The sequence below is a fragment of the Perognathus longimembris genome, chromosome 2 (genome assembly GCF_023159225.1).
Source record: "Perognathus longimembris pacificus isolate PPM17 chromosome 2, ASM2315922v1, whole genome shotgun sequence".
Lineage (NCBI taxonomy): Eukaryota > Metazoa > Chordata > Mammalia > Rodentia > Heteromyidae > Perognathus > Perognathus longimembris.
The window spans coordinates 149,954,234-149,969,222 of NC_063162.1; the positions used below are offsets into that span (position 1 = coordinate 149,954,234).

Here is a 14,989-nt window from a genome sequence, read left to right on the forward strand (position 1 = left end):
CTTGCCTAAGTCCAGTGAGCATGAGCACAAGCTCACGAAGTACATTTCGTATTTACGTGCGTGCAGCAAGGGGCGGCAGGAGTGTAGAATTGAGGTGAGCGGGTTTGCCCCCACCTCAGTACTGATCCTCAGGACTCTCGCCTACGCAGGTTCTACTCGCTCCACAGCAGATCCTTGTACCCCAGGGGTGACAGGAGCTGCTAAGATGAAGAACCGAAGCATATGCCAGGCACTGGCGGCTCACGCCCATAATCCTCAGTACTCGGGAGGCTGAGATCTGAGGATTGAGGTTCTAAGCCAGCTCAGGCAGGAAAGTCTGTGAAACATTTCCAATTAACCACCGGAAAAGCAGAAGTGAGCTGTGGCTGAAAGCGGTAGAGTGCTAGCTTTGAGCAGAAAAGCTCAGGGACAGCAACCAGGTCTTGAGTTCAGGCCCCACAACCTATGAGAGAGACACAGAGAGAGAGACAGAGACAGAGACAGACACAGAGACAGAGAGACACAGACACAGACACACACACACACACACACACACACACATACACAGTGTGTCCTCAGACATGACCCGGCCAGTGGGAGTGTGATCCAGGAGCTGAGGCAGAAGTGCTGTGCTCTGTGACCTCATCTCAGAAAATGGCACACCAGTCTATTGATTAGAAGTGTGTTACTAAGTCCAGCGCACATTCAAAGGCATTTGAGCTTCACATCTTTAAAGGAGAAATATCAAAGATGTGTAGATATATTTTTAAATCACCATGGTCAGATCAAAGTCGAAGGAATAGAAGTTGAACCGGGCTGGACTTACTGAACTGGACTCACAGAGCTGAGATTTCCAGAACTCTCTCTGTGAGCCGCAGGAGCGGGGCCGACCCTCTGACTTCAAAGGTCAATGCATTGGCACTGGGACCATGTAATGGAACCCAGGGCTTCATGCACACGAGGCAAGCACTCTACCGCTAAACCACATTCCCAGCCCCCAAACATTATTCTTGTTATATCTCTGAGTGCATTTTTTGATCAAATTAACAGTTAAACGGATTTCTCTAATATGGGTCTCCCGAATGGGATTGCCTTATCTAATCAGCTGAAGGTCTAAATAAGACAAAGATGGTTCTCTATTGCAAGTAAGAAACATTTCTGCTGTCTGATTAGTGTGGGACATTGGCTTCCTCCTTGCCCCCTTTTTGGGCCGGAGTTGAAATATTGGTTCTCACATTTGCTGGACCTTGGACTTAGAATTGAAATTAATTGTCAGCCTTCCTGGGTTGTTGTCTTGCCAAATTACCTCACCAACCATGGAACTTGCCAGCTTCCAAAATCTAACAAACCATGTCCTCAAAATAGATCTTCAGGGGCTGGGAGTGTGGCTTAGTGGTAGAGTGCTTACCAAGCATGCATGAAGCCCTGGGTTCGATTCCCCAGCACCACATATATAGAAAATGGCCAGAAGTGGCGCTGTGGCTCGAGTGGCAGAGTGCTAGCCTTGAGCAAAAAGAATCTAGGGACAGTGCTCAGGCCCTGAGTTCAAGCCCCAGGACTGACAAAAAAAATGGGGCCCTGTTAATGTGGTATGTGGGCACTAACCCAGCAGGACTGTTCGTTTTTGTTTGTGCAGAGCTAAAAGCTGACCTTGCGGCCCTGCATGGGCCGGCGCGCCCCCCTCCAGCCCCGGCGGGGCGCGGGGTCCCCGCGGATTCCGCCCCAGCCACCCCCAGCCTCCGACCTGTAGCTTCCAGAAGTGTCAGGATGTGAGTGTGGCCGGAGCCCCGCGCCTGCGCTTTCCCCTGAAGGGACCCCACAGGGGCGCACACCCGGGCGGGGCGCACACACCGGCTCACAACTCACACGCCTCGGCCCCGGTGCTCCGGGCTGGGCAGGGCATCCACGCGGCCCCCACCCCACCCCATCCCAGCTCCGGGGGTCAGAGCGCAGCCAGGAAGGGGCGCAGCCAGCATGGAGGCCTCGCACCTGCAGCGCCAGGCCCTCCCTCGGCCCTCGCCACTGCGCCCCACCTGGCTCTGCCCCCCATCAGCCTCTCAAGCCCCCCCATCAGCCTCTCCAAGCCCCCCCATCAGCCTCTCCAAGCCTCCCCATCAGCCTCTCCAAGCCCCCCCATCAGCCTCTCCAAGCCACCACCCCCCATCAGCCTCTCAAGCCCCCCCATCAGCCTCTCCAAGCCCCCCCCATCAGCCTCTCCAAGCCCCCCCATCAGCCTCTCCAAGCCCCCCCATCAGCCTCTCCAAGCCACCACCCCCCATCAGCCTCTCCAAGCCACCACCCCCATCAGCCTCTCCAAGCCCCCCCATCAGCCTCTCCAAGCCCCCACCCCCCATCAGCCTCTCCAAGCCCCCCCCCATCAGCCTCTCCAAGCCCCCACCCCCCATCAGCGTCTCCAAGCCCCCACCCCCCCATCAGCCTCTCAAGCCACCCGTCCTTCCAGTTACCCGGGAAACCACATTCGCTGCCCCAGTCAATGCAACCGGATGCTCTTGAGATGGCTTTCTCAGGCTGTGGAAAATTATGATGAATTATTCTTGTTCCCAAATATTGTCCCCTCTCCCGAGACCAAGATCAATCCCTACACACAACATTAGGAACTCGAGTGGCTGCTCGCCTCACCCCCCAGGAAACCAGGGCGTGTGGCTCGGTTCTGATCTGTGATGTTAACTTTGTCCAAAGAGAGGGAGGGTCCTCAAAAAGCTCAGCATAGACAAACCCTATGACCCTGCCAGGCCACTCCTAGGCCTCTATCCTGAACCACAGGTCCCAGGATACCACAAAGACACCTGCACTTCCATGCTTATGGCTGCACAATTCACAATAGCCAAAATGTGGAAACAACCCAGACGCCCCTCCACAGATGAATGGATCCAAAAAAATGTGGCACCTATACACAATGGAATACTACATAGCGATTAGAAATGGTGAAAGATTGGTATTCGCAAGGAAATGGTCAGAACTTGAACAAATAATGTTGAGCGAGACAAGCCTAGAACACAGAAAACAGAGGGGCATGATCTCCTTGATACATGACTGTTGCGGCGGGGGGGTGGGGGTGGGGGGACAGTAGAGACCAAGTCTGCGAAACAACAAACTTCTTTTCAAATGGTATTTCCACATGTTCGGGTCAGCGACTTTACATTATGTATCTAAAACCAAACAACTACAAAACATAAAAAGGTCTACAATAAACCTATCAGTGGATCACAATAGCTCAACAGCTATGTACGCAGGATCATATAAGACGAGGATAAGCAACAACAACTCCAAGAGAAGGACACAGGAGGATTCTACTGTTGCTGTTACGTTTAATGTACTAGGTGAATTTCCTTTGGCCCTACCTGGTTACTGTATATGATTTTGGTACACTGGATACTGTATATATGCTTACCTGAACTAGGGAACAGAAAGAAAAATGAGGGTGTAACAAACATGACAAGAAATGTATTCACTGCCTTATTATGTAACCATACCCCCTTTGCACATCACCTTGTCAATAAAATTGAATTAAAAAAAAAAAAACCCAACCAAAACCCAAAGGGAGGGAGGGGAACCTGACATATAACTTTGTCCTTGTTGGAAATGTGTTTTTGTTTTCTGTATGTTCAAGTATCGGGGCTTGAACTCATGTCCTGGGCCCCGTCCCTTAGCTTTTTCACGCGAGGCTGGTACACTCATCACTTGAGCCGCGTTCACCCCCACTTCCAAGTTTTTGCTGGTTAATTGGAGATGAGAGCCTCCCAGAGTTTACCTCCCAGGCTGGTTTGGACCAGCAATGGTCAGATCTCGGCCTCCCGAGTCACTGGGGTTACAGGTGCAGCCCCCAGCACCTGGCTCTCATAAACCCGACACGGGTCACTCCGCCCCTCAGGGATTCCCAGGGAGCTGCAAAAGACACAGAAGACACGCGCAGACATGGAGGCAGCCATGCCAAGTTTTCCTTTGGCAACCTCTGGGCTAGACGGCCCTATGCACTCCCAGGACAGCAGCCCGCCTGGCTGAAGAGCAGCCTAGCCGAGTGCATTGCCATCTTGGCTTTTGTTCCCTAGCCCTCTGTCCCCAGTGGCAGCGCTGACGCCCCCTGCTGGATCGAGTCAGCACAACCACAGCGGCAGCGCTGGCGCCCCTTGCTGGATCGAGTCAGCACAACCACAGCGGCAGCGCTGGCGCCCCCTGCTGGATCGAGTCAGCACAACCGTAGTGGCAGCGCTAGCGCCCCCTGCTGGACCAAGTCAGCAACGGCAGTGGTAACGCTGGCGCCCCCTGCCAGATGGAATCAGGAACCGCAGTGGCAGCGCTGGCGCCCCCTGCTGGATCGCGTCAGCAACCGCAAAGGCAGCGCTGGCGCCCCCTGCTGGATTAAGTCAGCAACTGCAGTGGCAGCGCTGGCGCCCCCTGCTGGATTAAGTCAGCAACCGCAGTGGCAGCGCTGGCGCCCCCTGCTGGATCAAGTCAGCAACTGCAGTAGCAGCGCTGACTCCTCCTGCTAGATCAAGTCAGCACAACCACAGTGACAGCGCTGGCGCCCCTTGCTGGATCGAGTCAGAAACCGCAGTGGCAGCGCTGGCGCCTCCTGCTGGATCAAGTCAACACAACTGCAGTGGCAGCGCTGGCGCCTCCTGCTGGATCAAGTCAGAAACAGCGGTGGCAGCGCTGCTGCCCTCTGCTGGATCAAGTCAGAAACAGCGGTGGCAGCTATGGCACCCCCTGCTGGATTGAGCCAGCAACAGCAGTGGCAGGGCTGGTGTCCCTTGCTGGATGGAGTCAGCAACCATAATGGAAGCGCGGGCGCCGCCTGCTGGATCGAGTTAGCAACTGCAATGGCAGCGCTGGTGCCCCGTGCTAGATCCAGTCAGTAACTGCAGTGGTAATGCTGGCGTCCCCTGCTGGATCGAGTCAACAACTGCAGTGACAGCGCTGGCGCCTCCTGCTAGATCAAGTCAGCACAATCACAGTGGCAGCGCTAGCGCCCCCTGCTGGATCTAGTCAGCAACTGCAATGGCAGCGCTGGCGCCTCCCGCTGGATCGAATCAGAAACCGCTGTGGCAGCGCTGGCGCCCCCTGCTGGATTGAGTTAGCAACTGCAATGGCAGCGCTGGCGCCTACTGCTGGATCGAGTCAGCAAAACTGTAGTGGCAGCGCTGGTGCCCCCTGCTGGACCAAGTCAGCAACTGCAGTGACAGCGCTGGCGCCTCCTGCTAGATCAAGTCAGCACAATCACAGTGGCAGCGCTAGCGCCCCCTGCTGGATCTAGTCAGCAACTGCAATGGCAGCATTGGCGCCTCCCGCTGGATCGAATCAGAACCGCAGTGGCAGCACTGGTGCCCCCTGCTGGATCAAGTCAGCACAACCACAGTGGTAGCTCTAGTGCCCCCTGCGGGATCGAGTCAGCAACTGCAATGGCATCGCTGGTGCCCCCTGCTGGATTGAGTCAGCAACTGCAATGGCATCGCCGGTGCCCCCTGCTGGATCGAGTCAGCAACTGCAATGGCAGCGCTGGCGCCCCCTGCTGGATTGAGTCAGCAACTGCAATGGCATCACCGGTGCCCCCTGCTGGATTGAGTCAGCAACTGCAATAGCAGCTCTAGCGCCCTCTTCTGGATCGAGTCAGCAACCGCAGTGGCAGTGCCGGTGCCCCCTGCTGGATTGAGTCAGCAACTGCAGTGGCAGCGCTGGCGCCCCCTGCTGGATCGAGTCAGCAACTGCAATGGCAGCGCTGAAGCCCCCTGCTGGATGGAGCCAGCAACTGCAATGGCAGCTCTAGCGCCCTCTTTTGGATCGAGTCAGCAACCGCAGTGGCAGCGCCGGTGCCCCCTGTTGGATTGAGTCAGCAACTGCAGTGGCTAAGTGGAAAAAGGAAAGAAATTTCCTCACTAAGTCTATCCACGTGCGCACCAAACTCTCAAAATGGAACCCGCAGTTATAACTGAAGAGCACAGGTCCTCTCTTATGTGAGGGCATATATCTATCTGTGAGGAAGAGGCTTAAACAGAGTTGTTTTTACTTTCTTTGTGCCCATATGAGGGCTTGAACTCAGTACCTCCTACTCTCAGCTTTTGCACTCAGGGCTGGCACTTTACCACTTGAGCCACTTCTGGCTTGGAGATGAGAGTCTCGGATTTGTCTGCTCAGGCTGGCTTTGAACCCTGGTCCTTACATCTCAGCCTTCATAGTAGCTAGGATTGCAGGCATGGGCCACCAGCACCAGGCAAGCTTATTCTTATGGGAAACTGCATATGCACAAAGGAATACTCTGCAGCTGGATCTAACTGCCTTGGTTACAAGGCCTAATTCAGATTTATTTTTAAATTGCTTCCTTTAAACAGGAATGACAAATTTGTGGAGCTCACGTGTGACTACAGGAAAAATTCCTCCCCAAATTTACCAAGCTCCCCAAACCTACGTGGTCGATTTCTTTTGTAGACTGCCCTAGGTAAACCATACACAAGAGTTAGCATGCATGTTCTTTCCCGACTTCTCCGTAGATGGCTGTAACGCCATACCTGCTGTACTTGCTTTTTTCCCACCTATTTTACATCAATGGCCACACTTGCCAGCAATCCTGCTTGTTAAAGCGTCCTCCACATAACTACAGAGGACACCTGAACTCGAACCAGGGGACTCCTGATCTGGAGTCTGCTCTACCCCAAACTATACTCACTACCCACCCAAAATACCTGGAACAATCACAATGACCAGGGCAGCTAGAACACTTCTACACCACCAGGGAAACTGTGCACACATGTACATATATGTATATTAAATACATATACGTAATACATACATAGACTGCCATAGGAATGGCCTGTGCTGCGAGAAGCTGGTGGCTCGCTCTTGCAGCCACTGGAGAGGCTGAGGTTTGAGGATGGGGGTGCACAATCTGTCTGCAGGAAGGTGTGACTCTAGCTTCAATTAACCAGCACCAAGTCCAGACTGGAGGCATGGCTCAAGGGGCGGATCAGTCACGAGCCAGACCCCGAACCCGAGCCCCACCAGCAGCAGCACCGGCACGGGGCTTCAATGCTTACAGTTTCACAGGGTGTGAAGGCAAAAATAAATTTTAGAAAATACAAATGCCATCATGAATCCTTTGACATTCAAATCAGTAGGCATTCGGACGCATCTGCTGCTGGGTGTATCGGGCGGCCTGGGTCGTCTGGGGCCGCTGGTCTGTGGCCACCCACGGACGGAGCCAACCTGTCCTCCTCCTGCCCCCCCCCCCCCCGGGCCGTGCGCTTCTCCCGGGGTGCAGCAGGCCCCTGTCCTGGTCACATCCCCGGGCGGCGCTGTCTGGAGCCCCGGGCACCCGGGCACCGCCTCAGAAGCAGCTCCTGACGATGGGGCGCCGGGCACGGCAGCCAGGGGAGCCAGCGTTACAGGCACGGAGACTGGAGCGAGGCGACCCGGCAGGCTCCTCTGGCCTCCCTGGGCCTCCTGGGGGGGCTGGGGACAAGCCTGGGGGGGCCAGGGCGGGCCCCCAGGAGCAGAGGCCGCCCGCCCTCGGGGTGCTTTCTCCTCCCAGGCTTTCCGGAAGCAAAGGGCAACTCGGGGGATACTCGGTTGTACGTCGGGAAACACCAAACCCCATCAGGCAGAATGGAGGCCCTGCCTGCGGGCCTGAAACCCAGGCCGTGGGGTCAAAGCCAAGCCCTCAGGGGTTCATCGTATCAAAAGTGCAACGCTGTGCACGATTGGGACACACTTCCAGCGTGTGTGTGTGTGTGCGTGCGTGCGTGTGCGTCCACCTGCAGCCCACGGGTGGGCCCGGGCGCGCCTGCCTTGCTCTAGTTCTTCCTCTCTGGGCTTGCCTAGTCTTAAAGGCTGGAAACGAAAAGAAAACGGCAAGCAGGGGGCACCCGGATTTGAACCGGGGACCTCTTGATCTGCAGTCAAATGCTCTACCCCTGAGCTATACCCCCGGCATGCCTCGCCGTGGACTCTGGTCCCTTTATCCTTAAGCCCGTCCTTCCGGAGGGCCGACCCTTCACCCCCACGCGGCCCTCTCACCGCAGGCCCCGCCTCCCCCGCCGGAAGTCGGGCGTGCTGCGCGCGGGCCGCCATCTTGGGCCCACTGCCCCAGGCCCGCCAGGCCGAGGCCTTCCGGGAGGGCCCGGGCCGCCGCCGGGCCTCGGTTCTCCCGGCCCCCACGAGGGCGGGCGGCCTCGGAGCTCGCTCCCCACGGGCCCCGGTCGGCGGTAAAGCCACAAGATGTCCTCCTGGGTGCCCGAGCTGGGGCCCGGCGGGGCCGCGGAGGGCGGGCGGGCCTCACCCAGGCGAGGAGCCCGGGGTGTGGATCAGGAGCCCCCGCGGCCTTTGTGGCTCCCGTGCGTCGGCGGGATCAAGTCGTTACTATTATTGTTGTTGTTGTCGTGCGCGGCGGTGCTGGGGCTGCACCCAGGGCCTCGGCGGCTGGAGAAAGGAAGGACGAGAGCCGCGCCCCTGCGGGAGAGCAGGCCGGAGCCGGGGGGCCCCGGGGCGCCGGGGTCGGAGGGCGGCGGCTCGACGCCAGCCCAGGCGGGAAAGGCCCCGAGACTCCTCCCCGACGGGCCACCGGAAAGCCGGGGCGGCGCCGCGGCCCAGGCGGGAGAGCGCCCGCCGGGAGCAAGAAAGCGAGGGGAGGGGGGGACGGCGGGGCCCGAGCCCGGCGGAGGCGCGGGGAGGGGTGCGCCGCGCCCTCGGGGGTGGGGGAAGGAGTCCGGGCCCCCACGCAGGGTTTGCGCGGGGTGTGCGGGAAGATGGGGACCCAGGCCTGGGCGCGGGGTGGGCGCGGAGATGGGGACCCGGGCCTGGGCGCGGGGTGTGCGGGAAGATGGAGACCCGGGCCTTGGTGCGGGGTGTGCGGGAAGATGGGGAGCCCGGGGTGGGCGCGGGGTGGGCACGGAGATGGGGACCCCGGCCTGGGCGCGGGGTGTGCGGGAAGATGGGGACCCGGGCCTGGGTGCGGAGATGGGGAGCCCGGCCTGGGCGCGGGGTGTGCGGGAAGATGGGGACCCGGGCCTGGGTGCGGAGATGGGGAGCCCGGCCTGGGCGCGGGGTGGGCGCGGAGATGGGGACCCGGGCCTGGGCGCGGGGTGGGCGCGGAGATGGGGACCCGGGCCTGGGCGCGGGGTGGGCGCGGAGATGGGGACCCGGGCCTGGGCGCGGGGTGTGCGGGAAGATGGGGACCCCGGCCTGGGCGCGGGGTGTGCGGGAAGATGGGGACCCGGGCCTGGGCGCGGAGATGGGGAGCCCGGCCTGGGCGCAGGATCGGGGCGGGGGGCGCTGCCGGAGGCCGGGCCTGGAGCGCGGCGGGCTCCGCGCGGGCGCAGGGCGCCGTCGGCGGTGGGGCCGCGTCTCCGGGGATCGCCCTCCGCTGCGGCGCGGCCCGGCGCGGGCTCGGGGCGCGCGGAAAGGCCCCGCGCCACCACCGAGAGGCCCCCCCCCCCCCGCGCCGTCCTAGAGCGGCCGGCGGCGGCCAGGTGTCGGCGCGGGGCCTCCGGGCCGGCCGCCAGGGGGCAGCAGCGGCCGGGGAGCCGCGGAGCGCGCGCCGCCGGGCACCGCGGGGCACGGGCTGCGCGCGACGCCTGCGCGGAGGAACCTTTGAAATTCGCGTCAACGCGTGCGTGCGAGCGCGCGTGGTGCGCATGCGCGCGCCCGTCCCGGGGGCTGGCTCTGAACCCCGATCCTCAGGTCTCCGCCTCCCGCGTGCCTGGGAGTGCGGGGTGAGGCCAGGCGCGCCCGCAGCGTTCGCCTTTGCAGGGCCGGCGCAGCGGGAATGCACGTTGGGAAGTGGGGCGTAAAGGCAGCGTGGTGGAGCCCGGGCGCCACGCTCGTGGCACCGGCAGCCCTGGCGATGCGGCGTCTCACAGGTGCTGTAAAAGGCCCAGGATTTGGGGGGGGGGGGCGTTCGGAGGGAGGCCTGGGGTGTGGGGCAGGTCCCGTTTTATCGTGTTGTTGGAGAGCAGGTGCCTTTGCTTGATCACAGCCCCCTTCCCCAAGCTGCTTCTCGGACTCTGGAGCCACAGAACAACAGCCACGCCACGAGCGAGCCTCGTACCCGGGGACCCCGCCGGAGGTCCCCCTGGTGCGGTCCGTCGGAGCTTTCTCACACCACGACATTCATCATCCTGACAAACGTACGGACATACAGCTGTGTTCTTAAGGTTCCTAGGAAGACAGGGACTCCGGTGCCAAGGGGGTTAGGCAGCAGGGTGCTCGGGCGCCAGGCAGCACCAGTCCTGGTCAGGCCCACCCGGCTGGGGGAGCCAAGGCCCCGGGGTGGCGCTGGAGGCCAGAGATGTCTGATCTCAGCTGTGTCCAGACATGCAGTCGATGGGGTCATCAGAGATCCAAATCAGAGAGAAATAGTAGTGTTTGGCCTTTTAAAAAACATTTTATTAAGGATCCAGGTTGAAATTGGAGGCAGTATTTAACAGCAGGTAACAGCAAAGCACTTTGGTTTCACACACTTGGGTTTACGTTCTGGCCATGTGACCTGGGCTAACTGCTTAAACCTCTCGGAACTTCTGCTAAAGCGGACAGATACCAGTTTTGTCACAAAATAAAGTGGAAACATTAACTTTGCTCAATGCCCGGAGCATGGCAAGGCTTGAAGGATCATAACGCTTACTATCATTATCTTTAATAAAACTCAAAGCCAGGTGCTGGTGGCTCACAACTGTATTCCTATCTGCTCAGGAGCCTGAGATCTGAGGATCAGGATTCTAAGCCTTGAGATTCTTATCTCCAGTTAATCATCCGAAAGCTGGAAGCAGAGAGAGAGAGGAATGGCTCAAGCGACGGAGTGAAAAAGCTCAGGGACATTGCTCAGGCCCTGAGTTCAAGCCCCAGTACTGGCACAAAAATAAATAAATAAATAAAATAAAATTATGAGGTCGGATTTCCAACCAGAAGTTTACATGAAAGATTACTGTCAATAATACTAGGTTCAAGTTTTTTCTGCCTGCCTGCCTTCCTTCCTTCCTTCCTTCCTTCCTTCCTTCCTTCCTTCCTTCCTTCCTTCCTTCTTCCTGTTCTTCCATTCTTCCTGTTTAAGAATTCTTTTGGCTTGGAGCTATCTTTTGGAAATAAAAGAGCTGGGGTCTAGCTCTTATCTAAAAATACTCATTGGAAGGAATACAACTAGAAATGATTGATACAAAACTAAAATCAGTTAAAATCTTTAAGGAATTTGAATCCAGAAGTTCCCACGGAGGCGGGAATGCAACACGAACCTTCTATAGCGGAATTGCTTCCCAGAAAGCTGCTGAGGCCCTGGTCTGACTCAGTGTCGCCCTGGCAACAGGAGGCCTGGAGGCCTCAGTCCCTGAGCCCTTAATCTAAGGCTGCCGCCGTACAGGGCCTTCGTTAAGGTCTCCCTCAGCCACCTGGCTGCTTCAAGCTGCTCTGACCGCAGAGGTATGTATAGGAAAGATGAAGACAAGGCTCCTTCTGTCTCACTGGGAGCTTCAGCTTTTCCAGACCCCCAAAGCCTCTTCAGAGGAGACCCAAAGTCATCATTCGATTCTAGGAACCGTCAAGGAAGCAGGAATGGCTTCGAATCCTTTCGTAGTTCTCCACAGAGCACAGCACAGTGCTTGGCACACAAGTACTAAATACGAGAGGGAAGTGTTATGCCTGTGAACTTCCTGGAGGGGGCCGAGCCTGCAACCTGCTCTCTTTGCTGCCTTTTGTGCTCTCGCACAGGTTGGTGAGCTAGGATGTCCCAGGCAGACAACTCAATGCTGACAGGCCAAGATGATAGGGCTTGCCCGGCACTGTACCACTTGAACCACACCTCTAGTCTGTCATTTTGTTGGCTAATTGGAGATGGATTGTATCTGGCTTTGAATCAGGATCCTCAGATCTCAGCCTCCGGAGCAGCTAGGATGACAGGAATGAGCCACTGGAGCCGGGCACACACACACCATTAAGAAAAACAACATGTAGAGCATGTTCCGCTGAATATAGTCCCTGTCTCCTACAGTTTAAGTTTTCAAAAATCTGGGGTAAAATGGAATCATTTAGAAGAGGAAATGGCTGTTCTCTTCCCAGTCCCCACAGGTCCCATGGAGAGAAGTTTGAGCCAGGCACATGGGCTCTGGAGGTGAAGACTTGAGTTCAAACACTGGCTCTGCCATCATTGGCCGTGATTTGAGCGTGCTTCACCTACTCGAAGGGTGTAATGGCACATTCCGTATGTCAGAGTTATGGAGAAACACATGTACGTAAGGCCTTCAAAAATAACAAGTGTCCAACAAATGGACAGTTTTCTTTCTGGGGCCAATGGTAATTAGCAAGTCAGGCGTTTGAAAGTGTGCTTCTTTAAGAGCACTCAAGGAAATCGCTTTGAAACAAACCCCAGAGAAGTAGGCTACTAACCATACAGACTGATGTGGGCTGAGCGCCAGGCTTAAACCCAATCACTCTGACATCAGGATCACAATGTAGTTGCTTGGTTGGATCTGAACTTTCTCGCACTACAGTGATTTTCTGCTTCAGCCTAAAGAAATTTCCCTCTTAGAGATTCTTTTTAAGTTTTTGCTTGTACCAGGGTTTGAACTCAGGACTTTATGCTTAGCCGGTCCTCTACCATTTGGGCCATAGCTCCAGTCTGAATTTTTGCTGGTTATTTTTTTTTTTGCCAGTCATGGAGCTTGAACTCAGGGCCTGAGCACTGTCCCTGGCTTCTTTTTGCTCAAGGCTAGCGCTCTACCACTTGAACCACAGCACCATGTCTGGCTTTTTTCATATATGTGGTGCCAAGGAATTGAACCCAGGGCTCCATGTATACAAGGTGAGCACTCTACCACTAGGCCACATTCCCAGCTCTTGCTGGTTATTTTGGAGATGGCATCTAACTGACTCTTCTGCCCAGGCTGGCCTCAAACCACGATCCTGATTCTCAGCCTTCTAAGAAGCTTGGATTATAGGCATAGCCACCAGGTGTACCAGGGAGATTCATTCTTTAAGGATATAATAGTATCTATTTTACTAAGTTTCATTAGCCATAAGGTAAGAACAAAATTAGTAAACTTTTGAGATCTTAGTACATGCCAATGACTTTTTTTTTCTTCTAACATTGGGGCTTGAACTCAGAACCTAGGAGATGTCCCTCAGCTTTTCTGCTCGAGGCTAGGACTTTAGTACTTGAGCCACAGCTCACTTCTGGGTCATTGGTGGTTAATTTAAGTTCCATGGGCTTTCCTGCTCAGGCTGGCATGATCCTCAAATCTCAGCCTCCAGTGGAGCTAGTACTTGGCCACTGGTACTTAGCCTCCAGTATTTATATATAATCCGTGTTACCTAAGTCTCAGGATAGTTGAACCTTTACCAATGTCACTTAAAAGATGAGAAAACTAGGGGCTGGGAATATTGGCCTAGTGGTAGAGTGCTCGCCTCGTATACACGAAGCCCTAGGTTCAACTCCTCAGCACCACATATACAGAAAACTGCGGCTCAAGTGGCAGAGTGCGAACCTGGAGCAAAAGGAAGCAGGGACAGTGCTTAGTCCTTGAGTTCAAGGCCCAAGACTGGCAAAAAAAAAAAAAAAAAAAAGAGAAAGCTCAGCGGGGTGCTGGTGGTTCATGGCTAGCTGCTCAGGAGACTGAGATCTGAACATCATGGTTCAAAGCTAGCCTGGGCAGAAAAGTCCCCATGAGATTCCAATTAACTACTCAAAAATTGAACGTGGTGCTGTGGCTCCAGTGGTAGAGTGCTAGCCTTGAGCACAAAGAGGCTCAGGGACAACACCCAGTTCAAGTCCCAGAACCAATGAGAGAGAGAACTATTAACTCAAGGCCAAGTACTGAAATCATTTTGGCCACGTGCTAGTGATCACCTTCTATTTGTTATTGGCCTCTGACAGCTGACAGCGAGAAGCATGATGGGAGCAGAGAGTTGGGATACGTGGAGAAATAATTCTTAGCACAGGGCCCTGGCCCGGAGAAGAGGCGGCATGGACCAAGGAAGGGGACGCAGACGCCTAGGGAACCCCTAGCAGCTCAGCTCCACGGGAGCAGAACCAGTTTTTCCGCTCTATGTGATTTATTTCTCTTGAAACCCAGATTTCCTAAGGAAAGAAAAGCCCTTAGGCACAACTCCACCGGACCCCGGGGCCCCAGTCATATCCTATAACAAGTCACTCTCCAGTCCCTGGCTTGGGTTCCACCACCAAGCGCACGACCTCCGCCGAAGTCTGCGCCCTGGGGTTCCACACGAGTAAAGACTTTGAACAGCCTGCTACCCAAGAGGAAGGAATGCCTTTACTACTGTCTCCCTGGGCCTCGACATACCCACCCCGGTGCCTGAGAGCCCTTTCCCCTGGCTTCCCTCGGCCTCCACCCGCCGCTCCCGCCGGTCATCTGGGCAAGGCCTCTCCCAGCCGCCTGACCAGGCTGGTTTCCGTCCCCAGATGTGCGGTGGGGTCCCGGCTCCGGCTCCGTCCTGCTCCCCGGCCCGCAATGGCTCCTCGTCCCAGCTCGGGTTCAAGCCCCACCGTCGATTCCAAGCCAGCCTCCGCGCCACTTTTCACGCGCACGTTGGGTGGGTTTCACCAGCCACGGCTCCGGGCGGCTCCGGGAGCCCGCCTGCCCGGCCTGCGCGGCCGCAGCGCGCCGACCCTCGGCGGGGCCCCGGGCGCCCCGGGCGCCGACCACACGGACGCCCTCCCGGCTGGCGGGCCCGCTCCACGCCCGGGCCCGCGCGCGCCCCCCAGCGGGGAGGGCGCCGGGGCCCCCGCGTCACTGCCCCCCTCCACACGGAAGCGGGCGGCCGGTGGGGACGGCGGGAAGCGCGCGGAGGCCCCGGAGGCTTCCCTGCCCCGAGGCCTTCGGTCCACCCGGCCCCGAGCCCCCGGTCCGGCCTGCCCTGCCCTGCCCTGGACTCCCCGGCCCTGGGAAGGCCGCCGCCCGCCCGCCCGCTCGCCTGTGCGTCCGCCCGGCCGGGCCGCGCGGCCCTGCGCCTCCCTCGGCGGCCCCAGCCCGGACGGACGCACGGACGGACGGAGGGG

At 57.5% G+C, this 14,989-nt stretch overlaps 1 non-coding gene across 1 annotated transcript; it reads right to left on the bottom strand.

The window, feature by feature from the left end:
• Positions 1-7,847: 7,847 nt before the first annotated feature.
• Positions 7,848-7,919, bottom strand: Trnac-gca. The gene has a single exon. It is a non-coding gene; the product is annotated as a tRNA-Cys (tRNA).
• Between the last annotated feature and the right edge of the window lie 7,070 nt (positions 7,920-14,989).